This window comes from Cryptomeria japonica, chromosome 9, assembly GCF_030272615.1.
Source record: "Cryptomeria japonica chromosome 9, Sugi_1.0, whole genome shotgun sequence".
In the NCBI taxonomy this organism is placed as follows: Eukaryota; Viridiplantae; Streptophyta; class Pinopsida; order Cupressales; family Cupressaceae; genus Cryptomeria; species Cryptomeria japonica.
Window position 1 is genome coordinate 134,336,256 of NC_081413.1, and position 22,224 is coordinate 134,358,479.

The 22,224-nt window shown below is 40.0% G+C and overlaps 1 protein-coding gene across 1 annotated transcript in view; it reads left to right on the forward strand.

Moving 5' to 3' along the window:
• The window catches only part of LOC131063259 (uncharacterized), a 103,355-nt gene that overhangs the window by 70,827 nt on the left and 10,304 nt on the right, over nucleotides 1–22,224 (forward strand). The window lies entirely within an intron of this gene.

Consider the following 22,224-nt stretch of genomic DNA (forward strand, 5'->3'; position numbering starts at 1 on the left):
GGCGCTCACCTGAGGAGTAGGGTGCAATTCTTCTCAAGGCGTGGAATTCACTCTGCCATGGAATTTCTTCGTTTCGTTGATTTTCTTTGACTTAGCCGTTTCATCATCTTTTCCTTGGCCAAGGTGTTTTTTTTTAATTGGAGGAGGAATTTTATCAAGTGTTCATTTTCCATGCAACCCCCACTTTGGCGCCCTTCATCATCTTTAGGCGCTATTTCTTCATGAAGGAGGAATTCATCATTATTTGGCTTCTCCATGACTTCTCTTCCCTAGCGCTCTTCCATCCTGCCTAGGCGCAAATCTCCTTAAGGCAAGGATTTTTTTCACTTTTTTGATGCTTTCCATGGACACCCTTGTTTGGTGCCATTTACCTGGCATGGGCCCAATTTCTTTATGAGGGAGGAATTCACTATTTTCCATGAATTCCATGGCTCCTTCTATTTGGCGCCCTGTGTACTCATTGGGCACTATTTTTACTAAGGCAAGTAAATCTTGATTTTCCATGTTCTCCATGACCTCTTGACTTTGGCGCCCTTCCAACTCCTAGGGTGGAATTTTGTATTGAAGGAGGAATTTCAAACTTTGGAGTTCTTCCTTGACTCCCTTGTTTTGGCGCCCTTTCCTGTGCATGGGTGGGTTTTTCACTAAGGTATGGAATTCATGATTTGGAGGATTTTCCTTCATTACCCCTCTTTAGCGCCCTTCCTGAGTGTTGGGCGGAATTTCCCTTAGGTGGAGGAATTGACTATTTTTCCTTCCTTCCAATTTTACTTCATTTTGGCGCCCTCTTGAGTGGTGGGGCAGATTTTCACCATGGAGGAGGAATTCAACATTTTTATCCATTCTCCATGAGCATGCCATTTTGGCGTCCTCCTCTGGCCTTAGGCGGATTTTGATCATGAAGAAGGAATTCATGATTTCCTTGCTTCTTCCAGACTTGGGTGAATTTCTGAGCGTCTTCCGGATCAGGCTACCATATATGGGTTTGAGGTGATTTCTCGGACTTAGACAAATTTCTTGAGACTTCCACTTCAGGAATGGGCTTTCAACACTTAGCTAGTTTTTGACTCTCTCTGTCTGCTTTCTGACTTTCTGGAATTAGAAGTAGTCGTGAATGCTTGGCCTTCATCACTTCGCCTGAATGGTCCTGTCAAAACAAACTTTCCAAAAAATAGAAAACTTTTCAAAACGTCAGTGTTAGATCCCAAGACAGGACGCAAGATGACTTACTATAAATAGAAACTTGCTAAAAATAGTAAGTTTGATTTTTGGCCAAATGAAGGCATTCTGGGGCTCAGTAAAATCCCTAAAAAATATGAACTTTCTAAAACTAGAAAGTTGCTCCGTTTTCGCTCAAATTTTATTGGGAGGTTCCTTGAGGGGTCTTGATTCCAGTGATATGTTCAGTTTTTCCAAAACCCTAACAAAAACCCCTAAAATCTAGGACTAAAGGCAAAAACCCTAAAATTGACAAAACAAACCCTAGACTTCATCAAATTCACTCAAATGAAAAGCAGACTTAACCAATTCAATCCTCCAAACACCTGCAAAGCAAAAAGACTAGAAAGACTGTTGCGAAAAGACCCCCCAAAAAAAGCCAAAAGACCGAAGGGGCCTAAAAAGAAGAGGGTCCCCATTTGCAATGGGGCGATGTGTGAAAAGGTCACAACAGGTCCTCAGGTTACTTAGTCTTCAGAGGGGATTTTTAATTGTTAGCAGAAGTATGCTCTTGATATGCTTCAGAGATTTGGCATGCTTGATTGCAAGCCTACCGCCACACCAATTCAGTCAGGGGTTATGTTGTCTTCTAGTTGTTCTACTCCTTTAGTTGATGCTACATTGCATAGGCAGTTGGTTGGCAGTCTTTTGTACCTGACACACACTCGTCCGGATATTTCCTTTGCAGTTGGTATAGTCTCTCGGTTCTCTCATGATCCACATTTGTCATTGCTGCCAAATGTATCTTGAGGTACATCTAGGGCACATTGCACTCTAGTATTCATTGTTGGTGTTGGAAATAAGCTACACCCAGACTGACGATGGACTGGTCCAAGAGGGGCCAATAGCTCAGTGGTAGAGCACTCCAACAGCGTATGGAAGGTCCTAGGTTCGAGTCCTAGCTGGTCCATGTCTCAACATGGTATCAGAGCCAGGTCCAGGCTAGGAGCCCCAAGCACACGAGAGGTGTGGCTTAAGGGGGGGTGTTGGTGTTGGAAATAAGCCACACCCAGACCGACGATGGACTGGTCCAAGAGGGGCCAGTAGCTCAGTGGTAGAGCACTCCAACAACGTATGGAAGGTCCTAGGTTCGAGTCCTAGCTGGTCCATGTCTCAACATTCATTATACATTAGGAGACTCTAGGATTGTTGGCTTTGTTTTTTTGTCTTGGTTCTAGCTCTATTGGATGGTCTTACAAAAAACAATCTGCTATTGCATTATCATCTACAGGCTGAGTATTGAGAAGTAGTTCTTGCTAGACAAGAGGTTTTATGGCTTCGTGAATTATTGACAGAGTTTGCTTTTCCTCCTGATGGTCCCACTATTCTTTGGTGTGACAATCAGAGTGCCATTCATATTTCTTGCAACCCAGTGGAGCATCGACGGACTAAGCACATTGAGGTCCGCATGCACTTCATTCGGCAGTTGATTCAAGATGGTCTTCTCAGCTTGGATTGCATACCTACGAAGGAGCAAGTTGTGGACATCTTCACTAAACCCTTGGCATCCCCATGTTATCTTCAATTGTGATCGATGCTTGGGGTGAAGGAAGTTGTCCTTGGGGGGTCTATTTGAGGCCTTCCTTCCTTTTTCAGCAGTTCATGTTTCTTTTCATGCGTTGCATCTCTCGCTTTTGGAGAGGGGTTTTTGTTTGCTGTTTGACCTTGCGAGTCCTTGTGTTGCAAAATTCAACATAATCTGTGTTGGGTTGGATCAATGTATGCATCCAGGTTTAGTAAAGGAAGTAGCTTTCTTTGGAAGTTTGGTCTCATCTGCAAGGGTCTTACACCTAGGGATCATTCCCATTGCGTCACTCAAATGCTGAACTATGTTCAACAAAGGGTGCAATTTTAGGGGATAACAATAATCGGTGCACATCACATGCACTATTTTGAACTTTATCCAAGAAGGAATTTCTCAAACTTGTTGAGACCATACTTCATTCTCTTAGAGAGGATGATTGAGTTGTAAGAGCCCTTGCAACTAATGGTAAGTCCAAATCATAGTGGAGGACAAGGTGAAAAGTGATATCTTTTGGTTCGATACCTAATACATCATCTCCATCATATTCAGGCTCTAATGCCCCAAGCGTTGGGGAGGTTTATGAGTGCATTAATAGTAATGCTTGGCCAAACAAAGGCCACTATGCAAATGAAAGACCTTAGCTTTGACTTCATAATGAATACATGCAACTTATCATTTAGTAGGTGTGGTGTTAGGACTAGGTGTTATTGTGTGCTTTGCATTCATCGATATGTATTTAAATGAGGCTATATGTGAATGTGGACATTCCATTTGATGTGGCATTCAATGCCATGTCATTTGTTGTATGTTAGTTTGAAATGTAAAAAAGAAGACAAAAAGAGTACCATATTGAGAATAAGATGCCTCGTTCCATATAGAACAAAAAGTTAATAAGGATTCTTCTATTCTTAGTTGTAATATGTGTGAAAATTTGTAAGAGCATCTATGATACTATAAGATGTGTAAGAGCAGCTATGCTGTTGTAAGACGGGGGTTACAAACTGGACTTGGAAAAGGCATTTTGGATTGTCTATTTTAGAGGAGTATGTCTAGGATGTCTTATGTGTGAAGGACTTTGACCATCGATTTGGTGCCCATTTTGGGCTCATTGTTTTAGCTCATGTTTGAGGAAATCATTGGTGTTTTCTTTGGTTTCCCTTGCCTATATATTTTGACCTTAACATAGAGGTTTGTCATTGGTTTTGGATGGTAGTAGCTACTACAAGTATTGCAGGCTCTAGTGTTGGGTTAGCTTTCAACATGCTGTTAGAGTGTTGACATAGAGGCTACATTATTTCTAGGGGTTACCTCATTGTATTTTAAGCTTTGATTCAAGTAAAAAATAGAGATCTGCATTTTAGTGGTAGGTGTTTTACTTGACGGTGTTTTTCCACGTAAATATTGTGTCATGTGCTCATATTTCTGCAATCTATATTCTTCGCTGTCTTGTTCTAAGTTTCACTAAAGCATTCTTTGGTTTTATCAGCATGTTTTAATTCATTTTATTTTTCCTAGTTGAAGTAATAGACATGTAAAACCAGTAGGCGCAAGAAGCTCAATACTCCCTTGCACATGACCTTCTATGAATTGAATCTGAAGTGTTATGTGCAAAGGCTTGGTCGAGTTGTGACAATGGAAAATAGTGAGGTGAAGAAAGGCTTAATGAAGGCAATTCAAAATATTTAAAGTGTAGAAGGGGTGCCATCAGCTACTTTGAGTGGACTGAATTTGCCGCAGTTAAGGGCTATGTGGACGAGGTAAAGTTTGATAGGGAGATTATAGCACAGGAGGGCATGATACTTTTGTGGCAGTTGAATGTGGTTTGAATTAACATATGATAAACATACATGCATAGCACATAAATAAAAGCAACACAAAAGAAAACGAGGAAATGAAACAAAACAATTCTATTAACTAGTAAAATAAAAGAAATATGACATGAGCCACTTCCAATATAGAATTTGTCACTCTATGATACCTCAGAAACTTGAATCTTCAATTCATTTACCTTTTCAAGGTATTCCTCAATCCCATTGAAAAGACAACTTCAAGTCATTCATGTGAGTATGGAACTCTATACATATGTTGTGGGACCAGTGGTTGAAGTCCAAAGAGGATTCAATGTCATCAATGTCACTGACAAAAAATGTCAGTGTGGATAGTAGGCTGCAAGGATGGTTGATGCCTGGTACAAACAATGGACCTGTTGTGACCTAATTACACATCAACCCATTCCAAATGGGGACCCCCTACATTTTAGGTCCTCTTGGTCTTTTGGTTTTGGTTCTTTGGGTCTTTTTGCAGCAATCCTTTCGGTCTCCCCGGTTTGCAAGTCGTTTGAGCGAATTTGGCTAAGACTAGAACTCGTTTGGTCTATTTTAGGGTTTTGTCCTTCAGACTTAGGTTTGAGGTTTTTTCCTTTGGGTTTTGGAAAATTTGAACAGTGCAATGAAGTTAGAGCCCTTCATGGAAGCTACCAATGAAATTTGAGCGAATTCTGAGCACTTACTATTTTTAGTAAGTTTCATTGCGTCCTGGATTGTCTTTATTTGGCCAAAAATCAAACTTACTATTTCTATTTTTAGTGTCACCCTATCCCAGTTTGCCTAGATATGATGTTTTGAAGTACTTACTATTTTTAGTAAGTCTATTTTTGGCAGGTCCATCTCAGGTAGTGGTCATGACATTGAAAGTAGAACTTTCGTGAAAATCTTTGTCTAAATCCGAAAAGTTGAAAAAGTAGACAAGTGGTCAGAAAAACGGCTAAGTGTGGAGTTCTTTCTTGAAGTGGAAAAAGCATTGAAAAATCTTTGAAGGCAAAGAAATTCACTTCAATCCAAAAGTGGCATCCAAATCTGGAAAGGTGAAAAAATGGTTGTCAGGGAAGAAAATAAAAAAAATCCTTTTCCATGGCAAAAATGCACTTCAAGGTTGTAGTGGGCGCCAAACTTGGGTCATGGAGGAAGAACAAGAATTAACCAAAATTCCTCCACAAGGTCAAGATAGCACCTAAGCAAGGGGTTAGGGCTCCAAAATGAGCTGTTGAAGGAATTCTTCTCCAAGCACATTTATCCTACACAATGGAAATGGAGTAGAGTGGCAAAATGAGGTGATGGAGGAATTTCCTCCCAAGCACTTTTTTCCTGCTCCACATGGTTTTAGCACCCAGGGTGAGTGTAGAGCGCCAAAGTGGTAGTCAGGAGGAATTTTTTCCTCAACACCAAATTCCTCAACATGGTGATTTTAGTGCCCAAGTTGGAGTTATGGCGCTAAATCAAGGAGGTGAAGGAATTTAATTCCAAAGTCAAATATCCGATACATAGTGAAATCGGAGCACAAGATAAGGATAGAGTGCTAGAAATGGGTAAGGAAGGAATTTTCTCCTTCAAGACAAATTCCTCCTCCACAAGGAAAATCCGCCCAAGAAGAGATAAGGGCGCCAAACAGGGCTAAGGGAGGAAAATTCCAAAATCTAAAAATTTCTTTCCAAGGACAAAATTGAGGAAGAATTCTTAAGCAAGGAAGAAATTCAAAATTCCTCTCCTAGGGATAGATTTCACCCAAGATGAAGAAATTCCAAGGCACATGAAAAACTAACCAAGTGAGAATTTAAAATAGGAAAGGTGATGCATGGATCAAAAGTCTCCTTCAGAACAATATAAACTCAAAAACACGAAAAAATTCTTTCAGGATAAAAAATTCTCTCCAAGAATTTTCTCTCTCCAAAAATTCGGACGAACATGATTTCTTTCCAAGTGGACAAAATCGACAAAATTCCTTCAAGAAAGGAAAATCTTTCAAAATATCCTTTTGAATCTAGAATGGAAAGATTTTCACAATCAGTGAGTTGGTGACATGCAAAGGGAATATTCCACATTAACGACAAGACCGTTTGCATGGTGAGTTGTCAAGGTAAACATGACGCATTTTAAATGCACCTGCCAATTTTTAACCTTTCGCCAACTTAGTAGTTTGATAAGGAAATTCTATTTAAATGATTGATTGGAATTCATTTATCATGCATGTTTTTGCAGAAATTTGAAGTTAGAAGGAGGTGGAGAAAAGTCAGAAACAAATAATATATTATTTTTTCATAAGTTCTTGTTCATGGAGGTTCTATTTTATTCCAAATTGGGAATTTACATGTTGGGATTCCTTCTTCATCAATTTATTAAATTCTTTATGATGATTTTAATGTTAATTTATTTTGTTTTGCAGGAGTCGCAGAATCCAACAAGGTTGCAAGTACTTCTCGACAAGCGCAAATCAAGAATGAGATGAAAGGATTCCTTCCAGAGTCTAATGAGATGAAAGGATTCCTTCCAGAGTCTAAGATTATTTCGAAGTGGAAGGAAATCAGCAACACCAACTTAGGAACTTTCCAGTTGGGAGCATTCTGGAACCAAATTTTTGGAACTGTGGGACGCGCTTCGTTAGCCCTTTCTATCAAGTTGTCAAGAGCAGAATTGTTTCAGCTGCCGGCTTCCTTCCAGCCATTCAATGCTCGGAGCTATTTTTGGAGTGTGCAAAGCATTATAATCTTGAAAGAAGAGTAATATTGGCATTGGATGGCAAGTTTTTGGATAACTTGACCGCTAAATCTATTGGAGAGACATTCAAGATCCCAACATACCAATCCATGACTTACAAAACCAAGGATAGAGCTGTGATGATATATGATGCTAGTGTGGAAAGATGTGCTGAAATAATCAACAAAGTCTAGATGCAGAAGTTAAGGCCACATATTTTCAAGATGCCCAAACAAATCACCAGTTTTGACTTCAAGGAGGAGTATGCTGACCTTGTGATGATGTTTAGTAGGATTATGGGATGTCCACATGCCTTCATGTTCAAAACATGGATGTTTTTCTTCATCAATGAAGTAATGGAAAGCAATGAGATAGTGGATTGGGCAAGATTGATCAGTCGCTACTTGCATGAGCAGCTGAAGTATTTGAAGTAGAAGCGTACTTAATCTTTTTACATGAGTTCATACATCATCTATTCATTGGCAAGAATGGGCAATTTCGATGGCTTGCCAAGAAAGGGACCCATGGGATGTGGAATAGGTCAATTAAAGGTTCATGAATGCTATCCACAGTTACATTTGTATAGCACTACATCTTTCAAGTTAGTCAGCGACACCTTCAGCACGCATTTAACTAGATTATTAAAAGATGAACCCCATACAAGGTTGTTGTAGGCAGCCAGAACATTGATAAAAAAATATAGAGCCTAGTATATTCAATTCCCAAAGTTTACCTATGTCCGGGCCCAAGGATTCTCTTTTTTGTCGCATAAGCTACCGAGGTATCCGACGAACAAAATGGTACTGCTAGAGCTAACCAGACAAATGACCGCCTATGACAAAATTCAGAAGAAGAAGCTATCAATTGAATTTCCTATTGTCGTAGGCGATGATATAGAAATGTGTTCGACATTGGTGGTTGCTGAGAATTCCGTAGATGAATTAGCATTTTATCACTTGACATCCCATATGGCCAGATCCTACTTTGATCCGTTCAATAAAATAAGGATGGTTGTCGAAGTAAAGTGCAAGCACAAATTCCACTTGGAGGACTACTGGGCTAACGCCAGGGATGATCTTGAAATCAAAAAGAGGATGCTCTCCAGGTTGTCCCTTGACATGATCAGACTTTGTGAATTAATTTAGGTGCCGGATCAAGTCAAGGATGGGAATGTAGTTCAACCAAAATTTGAAAATTTGAAGAATAGGACTATTCAGGCTCTGGATTGGTTGGAAGCAGAAGTTGATGATTTGGATGTTTTGACTAGACCGGTCTTAAAATTCACCAGGCATTGGGTTGATCAGCACATTGCGAGGATGAAGGCAGGAAATGTTCGCTTGAGTTACCAATGGATGGGAAATCTGGATTCCCATAGTGAAGCCACAACGGGTTCATCACAAGCCCAAGCTAAAGAAGGGGAAATTCCGCAAGAAGGAACAAAGCAAAGTAAAGAGAAAAATGTTCGTAAGAAGGCATGAACAAAGAAGAGAAAGGAGGTCTAGCCGGAAGAGCCTCAACAGAAAAGGCCAAGGGTGGAGGAAGCACAATCGCTAGTTAGTTCTTCCAGTATACAAGAAGTTGAAATGTTTGCACAAGAAGTCCCAAGGAGTCAACCTCAAGAAAATGTTCCTGATAATGCACAAGCATAAGAATTTGCTCAGCATCAGTGCTTCTCACAAATCGGTTCAACCGGAAAGCCAAAGGCAGGAATTGCGTCCCAATCCAGAGTAGTAGGAGCAGGATGGTTTCATAGAAACAATTCTGGAAGACTTGGAGGAAGTTTCACAGGAACAGGTGCACATGGAAGTTCAGGATTAGCTAGCAGTCGCTCCAAATTGGTTGAGGCAAAGGATGAGAAGAAAGCCAGAGGAAGAAATGGATCTTGCACAGGAGTTGGAGAAACTTCTTAGCAGAATGGACAAACCACTAGAGAAGAAGGCGGCCAGGAAGTTCTCAAAGATTACAAGGGACGAGTCAGGATCCAAAACATTTCATTTGTCTGAGCCTAGAGTAGATAAAGATAGAAGTGAAATCACGCTCGATGAGTATGCAATCAGAGAAGTCAGTTTAGGGCGTGCATCCACAACACAGGTGGTTGAAGACTTTGATGAATCTTCCTTAGCGATGAAGGAGCAAATGAAAAAGATGAAAGAAAAGATAAGACGTTGAAGGGCAAAAATAGGGCCTTGTCACCTTGTGTGAATATTGTTGATGTGTCTTTCATGCACATGCGAACACAGAATAAAATACCTTAAGGTACCTTATCCTCTCTTGAACAAAGTTTCCCGACTGCTGAAGATCTCGCCGAAGGATCAATCGAGGCAACTCCAAGGTTCTTGTATGTAGGGTCTCTATGTGTGGATAAGCACCAGTGGTATGATGTGATTTTGCTGTAATCACAAGGGGCCTTACGTTTGACTGCCTGAACGTCTGATTTGCTTTGGATATTGCTGGAACGTGAGATTTTACTGGCCTTTGATTTTGAAAAAAAAGGAAAAAGGAGAAAGGTTGAAACGGGATCTATTTCTAATACTAAGAATGTAAGAGCAATGAATGACCTTTGATGAAATTCTAACTAAGTCTTGCTTTGACATCCCAGGACCATCTCCACAAGGTTAGTGCGATCTTCTGAGGAAAGCTTTATGATGTTCAGATCACCGCTACAAGCATGGACACCATCAGGTTGATGCATATCAATGAAGAAGCGACAATTGTAGTTAAGCTTAAGCTAAATGACTCCAGTTGACTACACAAGGCAAGTCTGCAATCAACAAACTGCTAGTAGTATGGATATACATATTTCACCATCGATCATACACATTTCTTCCACTCATCTAATAACATGAAATCAAATTTGAGAAGTATAGAGACCATGCAAATTGTTGAATTGACCCATAGAATTCACCATTTCTTCAATGAAGTTTACAAGTCCTTTACAACAACATCTTGGCAACAATCTTTGCCTTCTCTTCCTACTCTACTCTAACTATTTCTTATTCTCTAACTATTCACTATTATCTATTCTCTATCAACCAACTATTAACCTTTACAAATGAGGAGGCCAGGGCTTATATAGAGAAACCCTTTACAAATAGATGACTCTGATTGATTTAGAATCAATGGCTAGGATTACAAGATAGAAACCCTAATTAGGGTTTGTTACAACAAACTTCCTTAGCCAATTAGAAAATTACATTCCAAGGGTGAGGACTAATAGGAAGTAGGGGTAGGTGCCTCGAAGTTTGTGCCGTCCTCGATGAGTCAGGTACATTGAATCTGGACACGTTGAGGTGGACCAATCCAACTGGAGGAATGACGACTGGGATGCCACCTTGTCTGACACTTGTAACTTGGTTGATGTTGAATTTGATGATGTTGAGAAGCTAACTTTGATTAACTCTTCTGAGACTATTTGCTTCTTCAACGGACCCTTGCACTGACCTTATTTGATTCTCCTCTATCTTTGATGTGATGGATGGGTGGTGTACCTTTCCTTGAAATGTTGGCAACGCCTTTCATTGTCATCTTGTGGTTCCTTAGTGTGGCAAAGTGAAGGTTCTGGAGGTAGCTGGCAATTCCTTGAACACCTTGAGTCTTCCCTTTTGCTTGTGGAACATCCTTGGCGATGATGGACTGGAATTGGTCGTCCTTGATGATGCTGGACTGGAAGTGGTCGTCCTTGATGATGATGGACTGGAAGTGGTCGTCCTTGATGATGATGGACTGGAAGAGGTCGTCCTTGCCCTGGCCTGGTTTTCTCCATCTGCAAAATAAACCAAAAGGTGATTAAGTACATATGACATGTTCATTTCAACAAAGCATTTTCCACCTTAAATCATCAACAAGAAGACTTCAAAATAAAGTTCGCTCAAAATCCTTCCCAGGGACAGGCCCTATAAGAATTTCGCCCTGGACCCTTTGGAAGGGTCAGGAGCGAATTTTGCATTCCAGGATAATTCTATCACTTGTTTACTCCAAAATTCCTCCCAAGGCAAACACATGATAGCTTTCCTTCCTCCAAAGCCTAGGGATCCATGCTTTGACCTTTATCATGAGCAAGTTAGGTGAAATTGAGAATTTCGCCCTGGACCCTTTGGAAGGGTCAGGAGCGAATTTCTTGATCATGGACAAAACACTCGCTTCTTTCACTCACAACCCCTTCTAAGACATGCTTGTGGCAATCTTTAAGCCCAATCTACCTTGATCACTGTCTTGGTCTAGCACAAATTTGGAAGAAAAAGGACATTTGGTGAATTTCGCCCTGGACCCTTTGGAAGGGTCAGGAGCGAAATTCATGATTTGCTTGTTTTCCTTCACCAAAGTCTATCTTTTTCACTTTCTATACTTGGACTCTTATCCTTGGATCCTTTTCCCATGTTTGCAACATTTTGTTTGACTTCAAAATGACCAGAAAAGAGAATTTCGCTAGAAATCATGGCCAGGGACAAGACCTATAATGGATTTCGCCCTGGACCCTTTGGAAGGGTCAGGAGCGAATTTCTTCCTCTAGCCCAAAATCATCATTTTTGGAGACAACAATCCATTCAAGGGCAATCACAAGGGCTTCTATCATCTTGGTCTAGGCCTGGCTTGGCACAAATATGAAAGGAATAGGTGGTTTATAGGAATTTCGCTCTGGACCCTTTGGAAGGGTCAGGAGCGAAATTCATGATTTGAGCTTATTTTCTCATTCTCTCAACCCCAATCCACCTCCAAGACCAAGGACACATCGCCTCACTCCTATCTAGGCCATAAAATCCAAAAAACTTAACTTGATTTGCAAGGAAAATAGGTGATCCGAGGAATTTCGCTCTGGACCCTTTGGAAGGGTCAGGAGCGAAATTCTTGATTTGGCTCAATTCCTTCATGTTCACGGATCACTAGCAACTCAAAGTTTTGCTCAAGGACTTTTCCAATCTTATCCCATCTTGACCCACACTTGACTTAGCATAAAATTGAGAAAAAAGGGTGGTTTTGGGGAATTTCGCTTTGGACCCTCTGGAAGGGTCAGGAGCGAAATTCAAGATTAGGACACAATTCCATCTCCTTCTTCCCTTGCTATGCCATGATTCTCACCTTTGGACTCCTTCCTCATGAAGACAACACTTGTTTGACCCCCAAGAAGGCTTGGAAGGAGAAATTCGCTCAAGACCATGGCCAAGGACAGGACCCATTTGGATTTCGCTCTGGACTCTTTGGAAGGGTCAGGAGCGAAATTCATGTCCTAGCTCAAAATCATCATTGTTGATGGCAAAAAATTAACTCCAAGGCATGCCTAGGGATCCTTCTAAGCTCTATTCATCTTTATCCATGCTTAGCTTGACACAAAATGAAAGGAAAAGGTGAATTTTAGGAATTTCGCTTTGGACCCTTGTTGATGTGTATTTTGTACACGACCAAACACAAAATAAAATACCTAAAGGTACCTTATCCTCTCTTGAATAAAGCTCCCGAATGCTGAAGATATTGCAGAAGGATCAATCGGAGAAGCTTCAAGGGCCCTGTTATGTAGGATCTCTACTTGTGGATAAGCTCTTTATGGTATGATGTGATTTTTGCTGGAATCACAAGGGGACTTACACTTGACGACCTAAACGTCTGATTTGTTGGAATCACATGATTTCACTAGCCTAGGTTTTTTGATAAAAGGGAAAAAAGGATGAGGGCGAGGGAAGGATCTAATTCTGACACTAAGAATGTAGGAACAATGAATGACCTTTGATAAAATTCTAACTAAGTCTTGTCTTGACATCCCAGGACCATCTCCACAAGGTTAGTGCGATCTTCGGAGGAAAGCTTTATGATGTTCAGATCATCGCTACAGGCATAGACACCATCAGGCTGATGCATATCAATGAAGAAGCGACAATTGAAGTTAAGCTTAAGTTGAATAATTCCAGTTGATTACACAAGGCAAGTCTGCAATCAACAAACTACTAGTAGTATGGATATACAAATTTCACCATCAATCAAACACATTTCTTCCACTCATCTAATAACATGAAATCAAATCTGAGAAGTATAAAGACCATGCAAATTGTTGAATCGACCCATAGATTTCACCATTTCTTCAATGAAGTTTTACAAGTCTTTTACAACAACATCTTGGCAACAATCTTTGCCTTCTCTTTCTATTCTACTCTAACTGCTATTCTATTTGCTATTAATCATTAGCTATTCTAACCTCTATGAACTAACTATTAACCTTCTAGCTATTAATGACTAACTATTATTCTTTACAAATGAAGAGCCAGGGCTTATATAGTGCCCTCAATACAATTCAATGGCTCAGATCCACTTAAGATCAATGGCGGAGATTTTACAATGAAAACCCTAATTAGGGTTTGTTAGAACCAACTCAATTCTGACCAATGAAATAATTGCATTATTTGGACACGTCTTCTCTGGAATATTCGACCAATGGATAACCGGGGTAGGTACATCGAAGTTTGTGCCATCTTTGATGAGTCAGGTACATTGAATCTAGACACGCTGAGGTCGACCAATCTGACTGGAGGAGTGATGACTAGGATGCCACCTTGTCTGACACTTGGTTGATGCCCAATTTGATGGTGTTGAGAAGCTAACTTTGATTAACTCTTCTGGAACTGTCTGCTTCTCCAATGGACCCTTTCTCTGACCTCCTTTGTCTTTGATGTGCAGGATGGATGGTGTACTTTTCCTTGGAATGCTGGACTGGAAGATGTCGTCCCTGATGATGCTAGATTGGAGAAGGTCATCCTTGTCTTGGTCTGGTCTTGTGGAGGTCGTTCTTGATCTGGCCTGGTCTTCTTTCATCTACAAGACAAACCATAAGATGATTAAGGACATAATAAATTCATTTCAACATAGTATTTCACACCTTAAATCATCAACAAAAGATATTAAAATGAAGTTAGTTCAAAACTCTTTCCAGGGATAGGCCCTATAAGAATTTCACCTTCAATTAGCCTTCAAATACTTGGCAAATTCTGGAAATTAACCTCCAACTAGCAAGAAATTCGCCTCCAACTTAGCTAGAATTCGCTCCTCTAAATCTGCTCTTCAAGTTCGCATGAGAACAATGAATGAATGATTTGAATTTGTCACAATACACCTCCCTTATATAGGGCGCTCACCTTGATTCTCCTTGAAGCCGACTTGGCAAATAGGGAATAAAATGAAATAAAACCCCTCTTAAAGGATGGCCGACTTGCTTGTAAAGGCAAAATAATGAGTATTGAGCGCTCAAGCATAATTTTTTATTTTTAAAATTAATTCCAAAGCTTCAAAGGTGGATTTTTCATTTATTTTAAGGCTTAGAAATTAATTAATTAAATTATAAATGCCTTAATTCATGCGAACTTGTTTCAGCCTCCCAAATGTCTTGTAATAGGCAAATTTAGTGAAAAATAATGGGCTAGCTTAGGAATGTTAAAGCTTGATGAATCTTCATTCCCTAGGCATTAAAATATCCAAAGTGATGTAGGTCTAAATCCTTTCAAGGCTTATTTGAACCCCTCATCTAGGCTTGTTCACTTCATGAATCAAAATCTTCACAACCTAGATTTGCAATCTCCCATGTCCTTGTCTTCACAATTTTGCAACTTGCCTTCAACTTAGCCTAAACAAGGTGAATAATAGGTGTTTTCAAGGATTTTGCCCTGGACCCTTTGGAAGGGTCAGGAGCGATTTTCTCTTTTTGGTCAAAATTCACCTTCGCTTGATCATTGACCTTCTCCAAGGCAATCTCCAGGGTCCATTCATCTCAACCACTGACTAGGCTCAACAATATTTTGAAGGAAACACTGCATTTTGGGAATTTCGCTCAACAACCTAGCCAGGGACAGGACCTATCCAGAATTTCGCTCTCGACCCTTTGGAAGGGTCAGGAGCGAAATTCTCTCGAGCTCAAAATTCACATTTTTTGAAGGTCCAAATCTCTCCAAGGCATTCTAAATAGCTTCTTTCACTGTAGTCCAGGCCTGGTTTTACTCAAATCTTGAAGGAAAAAGTGTTTTTAGGGTTTTTCGCTCTGGACCCTTTGGAAGGGTCAGGAGCGAATTTCTTTGCTTGTAGCTCATTTTTCATCATTTTAACGGCAATCCACCTCACAAGGCTAGGAAATAGTTCTCTTCTTTCATCCAATCCAAGTTTGATTTGATTTTGCAAGGCAAAATAGGTGATTGAAGTATTTTCGCCCTGGACCCTTTGGAAGGGTCAGGAGCGATTTTCTTCCTTTGGCCTAAAATCATCATTTTTGGAGACAACCATCAACTCAAGGGCAATCTCAAGGGCATCTTTTACCTTGGTCTAGGCATAGCTTAGCATAAATTTGAAAGGAATAAGTAGATTTTAGGATTTTCGCTCTAGACCCTTTGGAAGGGTCAGGAGCGAAAATCTTGTTTTAAGGCTATTTTGCCATCTTTTCAACTTCAAATTACCTCCAAGACTTAGAACATCTTGCCTCACTCCTCTCCAAGGTATAAAAACCAAAAATCTTGACTTGATTTGCAAGGAAAAAGGGTGATCTTAAGAATTTTGCTCTGGACCCTTTGGAAGGGTCAGGAGCGAAATTTTCATTCTTGACCAAAAATCATTATTTTTTCAACTTGAAACTTCTTTGCAAGGTAGGATTTCATCTTTCATTGCCCTAGTAACAAGGTTTCATGTCCAAGAAAGGTCAAAAAAGTAGGCTAATAAGGAATTTCGCCCTGGACCCTTTGCAAGGGTCAGGAGCGAAATTTCCTTTCCTGGCTAGAATCCCTCATTTTCATAGCTTCTAAACATCCCCAAGGATTTCAACATGTTCATTCTTCTTCTCATCATGTCTTGGACACCAAAATTAGGCCAAATAAGGCAAGAAATGTCTCTTAGAAAGATTTTCGCTCTGGACCCTTTGGAAGGGTCAGGAGCGAAAATCACTTCTTGGGCTAAATCCTTCATTTCTCCCTTTCAAAACGACCTCAAGAGGCAAAAGCAAGTTATTTTTCTTCCATCCATGCCATAACAAATAAAAAACTTGACTTCCTTTATTGCAAAAGTAAGAGCTTTTAGGAATTTCGCTCTGGACCCTTTGGAAGGGTCAGGAGCAAAATTTCCCTTTTGGTCCAAAATCCTTCATTTCTCAACGCTTTCAAACACTTCAAAGGCAACAAGAATGTCCATCCTTCCTTCCAAGATACCCTGCAAATCAAAATTTAGTCAATCTTAGGAAAAAATGAGCTTTAAGAAGATTTTCGCTCTGGACCCTTTGGAAGGGTCAGGAGCGAAAATCTCATTCTAGGCTAGATTACTCACTTTTCAAACTTCAAACCACTTCAAGAAGCAAACTTAGATCATTTTCCACCTGAGGAAGAAGGTTTCAAGGTCAAACAAGGTAGCAAATGAGGTTTATGATGAATTTCGCTCTGGACCCTGTGGAAGGGTCAGGAGCGAAATTCTCCTTTAGGCCAAAATCTTGTTCATCAAAATCAATCAAACTCCCTCTCAAGGCAAAAAAATACCCATTCATCTCCCATCAAGCCAACGCCTAGCCAAAATAAGGAGGAAAACAAGAGTTATAAAGATTTTCGCTTTGGACCCTTTGGAAGGGTCAGGAGAGAAATTCCTAATCTTGGCCAAGATCCTGACTTCATTTTCACATTTCTTCATTCAAACAAGCGTTTTTTCCTTCATTCAAGCCTGGGAATGCGTTAGTTCTAGGTTTTGGTCAAAGTAGAATGTCTTATGGAGAATTTCGCACTGGACCCTTTGGAAGGGTCAGGAGCGAAATTCGCTTTGGACCCTTTGGAAGGGTCGAGAGTGAAATTTGACTTTTTGAACTCTCCGTCAGGATCTTTTTATGGAATATAACATTTAAGTATAAGAAAGAAATGTCACTTATACTTTAAGTTATATTCCATTTATACTTTCAGGATGTTTGAGAGTGGTTTCGAACCTCCAGGAGTTATATTGCAAAATCTAGTTTTTGGAGGATTCTTCAGTTTTCCAGACTTAGTCAAATTTCAGGATCAGGACATTCCAGACAGCCAAATTTCAGGATCAAGGCATTCTAGACTTAGCCAAATTTCAGGGCATTTGAAGATCAAGATGACATTCCAGACTTCATCACTCACCAACTCGACCTAACTCAGACCTTCAAGGATGATACCCACTCACAAAGCAAGACACAATTAGCAACAAGAGCAAAACCAGGCCCTAAAGAAGACTCTCAAAGAAACCCTAATTCTGGGGCCCAAAAGACTCACCTCGCTCAAGCAAAGCCTACCATCCTATTGATCCCCTGGCGACACTCAAAATGCAAAGGCAAAACCCTAAAAGACCTAGAAAACAAACCCCAGAAAGCAAAAAAAAGTAGGGGTCCCCATTTGCAATGGGGCGATGTGTGAATACGTCACAACAACCCTCTGGAAGGGTCAGAAGTGAAATTCTTGTTTTTAGCATATTCTTTCATTCTTTCAACTCCAATTCACCTCCAAGACCAAGGAACAAGGTTTTAAGCCCAAACAAGGTAAAAAATAAGGTTAATAAAGAATTTCGCTCTGGACCCTTTGGAATGGTCAGGAGCGAAATTTCATTCTTGGACAAAAACCCTCACATTTCAATGCTTTCAATCACTTCCTTAGGCAAGAACATGTCCAAACTTTCACAATATGCCTTAGAAACTAAGATCCTGGTCTAAACAAGGAAGAAATGGGTGCGATCTAGGAATTTCGCTCTGGACCCTTTGGAAGGGTCAGGAGCGAAATTTCATTCTTGGACAAAAACCCTCACATTTCAATGCTTTCAATCACTTCCTTAGGCAAGAACATGTCCAAACTTTCACAATATGCCTTAGAAACTAAGATCCTGGTCTAAACAAGGAAGAAATGGGTGCGATCTAGGAATTTCGCTCTGGACCCTTTGGAAGGGTCAGGAGCGAAATTTCCAATTTAGGTGATTTCACATTCCATTGTCTCAATTCTCCTTCAAAATTGATTTATCCAACCTCCTTTCACCATAATCAAGGCAATTCACCACCAAATAAGCTCAAAACCAAGTCCTTCTAGTGCTCAAGGCAAAATAGAGAGTCAAAATAAGGATTTCGCTCTGGACCCCTTGGAAGGGTCAGGAGCAAAATTCATCCTTTAGGCAAAAAAATCTTCATTTTTTCATGCGTCCAACCATCTTTCAAGGCAAGAACACCTCAATCCATCCCCTTTCATGCCTTAGAAACCAAAAGTTAACCAAACCAAGGAAGAAAATGAGGTTTACAAGGATTTTCGCTCTGGACCCTTTGGAAGGGTCAGGAGCGAAAGTCATGTTCTAGGCCAAAATCCTTCACATTTTCACATTACATCACTTCAAAACTAGAATGTTGGTCTAAACAAGGGAGAAAATGAGGTTTATAAGGATTTTCGCTCTGGACCCTTTGGAAGGGTTAGGAGTGAAAATCATCCTTGGGCTCAAATCCTGACTTCATTTTCACATTTCTTCACTCCAAATAAGTGTTTTGCCTTCACAAATGCCTGGGAATGAGCTAGTTCATGACTTTGGGCAATGTAGAATGTCTTATGGAGAATTTCGCTCTGGACCCTTTGGAAGGGTCAGGGGCGAAATTCGCTTTGGACCCTTTGGAAGGGTCAGGAGCGAAATTTGACATTTTGGTCTCTCCGTCAGGATTCATGTATGGAATATAACATTTAAGTATAACTGACATTTCCTTATATCTTTCTTCTTTCTTATACTTTAAGTTATATTCCATATATATTGTCAGGATGTTTGAGAGTGGTTTCGGACCTCCAGGAGTTATAATGCAAAATCTAGTTTTTGGAGGATTCTTCAGTTTTCCAGACAATCAAATTTCAAGATCAGGAAGACATTCTAGACTTAGCCAAATTTCAGGGCATTTGAAGATTAGGATGACATTCCAGACTTCATCACTCACCAACTTGACCTAACTCAGACCTTCAAAGAGGATATTCACTCACCAAGCAAGACACAATTAGCAACAAGAGCAAAACCGGGCCCTAAGGAAGACTTTCAAAGAAACCCTAACCCGGAGCATCCACTGACACACCTTTAGCTAAAACAGAGCCTGCTATCTTAGTGATCCCTTTGGCAACACTCAGAATGCAAAGGCTAACAGACAAAACGCTAAAAGACCTAAAAAAAACAAACCCCAGAAAGTAGGGGTCCCCACTTGCAATGGGGTGATGTGTGAATACGTCACAACAAATATGTGCGGAGTTTTAAACATCCACTCAGAGAGGAAGATCCATTATTTGTACTTCCCTCCTCTCTTCCTAAGGAATCTATTGATGACACTAAAGAAGTCAAGAAAAGAGGTCAATGCTCTAAGGAGTGGGTGGAAGATGTCTTTGCTTCAGTTGGAAAATTCATCGAAGACTTGGCTAAAATCCAATGAAGAATTCAAGCTATCTTTAACAGGCTAGGGATGGCGGATAGTTAATGGGAGGATGTGTACATTTACCAGGACTTGACTATTCCGCGACTTAGAGCATTAATGAGAATTGCAAGGCAGACGTTGATTGGTGGGAAGGTTGTCCAAGAAAGTGAAGTTTATGACTTCCCATGGTGGTTTTATGCCGTTTGCATTGGAAAGGAGTCTTTTGGAAGGTTCAACAGAGAGTCTACATCTTTAAGGGACCCAGTCAACAAAATACAAGGAGAAGTCTTCAACACAGTTGATGCATTATTTGCTAGAAGGTTGATTGAGGATGAGTTGACATTGACTTATTGAAGGGCAGATTACATGAATATTTCTTTGTGGAATCATTTTCCAAGGTACACTTGGAAAATGTTTCCTTGTTCTACAACACGATGCAAAAGACTTAGGAGGTAGCGACAAATTGGGAGAAGTTTTTCTCCAAGTGCAAAGAAGATATTTCCTTGTTGGGATTCCAAATGGAGAATGTGTCAAGTGTCTCCAAAGGAGAATTGGAGACTGTCATTGCTAGATTCAATTGCATTTGCCATTAATGAGGGAGATATTGGTTGTCCATTTCTGGATGAGAATCTTTTGACCACATAAGGGAGTGGCGCATTCATTGGTAGAATATTTGACCAAATGGCGGCATAATGCATGGCAGCCTTCATACTTAATGGGAGAGTGGAGCATCTTTTGCATGTAACTGATTTTGGAGGTGATGGTGCTTTTATTGCACAATGGGCGATTTTAGCATGATGGTGCATTTATTGCATATTGGGCAAGTGGTGCATTTAATGGACAATGGACACCATTTTTGGTAGGAATGCAATTAATTGATAATGGGCATGATGGTTCATTAATGTTTATTCCCACCTTGTTGCATCATGTGTGTGGAATCTTTTGGGTCAAACCCTAATTAGGGTTTGCATGTAATCAAGGCTGGAGGTCTATATAAGTGGGTGACTCCCTTCATTTGTAAATAGGGGAGATTGTATGAGATTGTTGCGATAAGCTATTGAAGTAATAAACTATAATACATTGTTCATTGATGGTGTATACTTATCTTATTTCATAGCTTGCATGGTTTCACTTTTCTTAGTTAGAGTAGATTTATTTCAAACACTTAGGCGAATGAAGTTGATTGCAGTGTTCTAAGGAGAAGATCGTATGCACATACCTTTTGTTGTTAGATGATTTCTATCAAAAATGCAAGGTTGGTCTGAGCTATTTTTATGTGTATGTTTAACCTGAATTGTTGGATGAAGATTGTTGTCTGATGGTGTTCATCGGCGGTTTAGAATCTTTTAAACACATCCCCTGAAGATTGCACTTGTTTCATGTAGTTGTCTACAAGTGGCGAAGTGAAGCACGGTTGATTCTATCCTAAACATTGCTATCTATTGGGTTCTTAGTTTTAGAGTAGCTTTTTCTAAACCCTCTTATTTAGTTTCAGCATTATTCAATCAAAAAGTCCTAAAAAAGAGAGCCATTCATAGCCAAATCATTCACGAAAGATCTCCTTGAAAGTTATAAATTTGTCGAAATCTTCTTCGAAGTGTTTAAGTCCCCTTGGATTACCAGCTACAACACCACACAAGCCTATATCCACATAAAGTTGCTAGTATGCAGTCGGAACCTTGGAGTCATCGTATGATCTTCTTGCAATCTTAGCATACATTTGACTTTGATCAAGAGAGGATAAGGTAGTCATTGGGAAACTTTATTTTGTGTTGGGCGTGGTCACAAAACGCACGGCAACAAGATCAACTCAGGTTGTGGCATCATTAGATTAAAACATGTATTTGTTACTACTCTATGATTTCAGAGCACATGGCCACACTGAAGGAAATACTGTAATTATTTGTGGAAGTTGAATCAATGGCTTTTATTGCTGTTGTAACTGAACTTGTTTGTAAACATGTATGGTGCATTTAAGATGGAGAGGAATGACCTTACTCTTTTTCACTCACACACAAGGACACACACATGCATGCGTACACACAGAGATGTGTATGCAGACAGACACAAGCACATGCACAACATGCATGTCCACAGAGATCCATGTAGGCACAAAGAAGTAACTTGCAAGTATGAACACTTCAATAAATATAAAGCATGCACTGATAGGTCCAAAAAGATGCCCAAAGTCAACATTCTTCGCTAAGAAACACAATACCTATGCAAGATAAATAGCACCACTACAATAATATCATGAGAATAACAGAGCAACAACAGTATTTTCAATTCAACAAGAACTTACTATTCTAAACTTGGTATATGCAATGATCTTGAAGCATAATAGATTGCAAAGCAATGAGCTTGCATCAATATGTTGACTATGCATTAACAATACTCTAGCTTCTTCCCAGTAAATTTATAGCTTCACAGAGTTTTGGAATGGGGGATGTGGTGATGCAGGGACAGGTTTTGGGGACAAATTTGCCACACGCAAGGGCTATGTAGAAATGTAAAGTTGGATAAGGAGACTATGGTGCAAGAGGACACAATACTTGTGTAGGTGCCGATTGCAGGTCAAATAA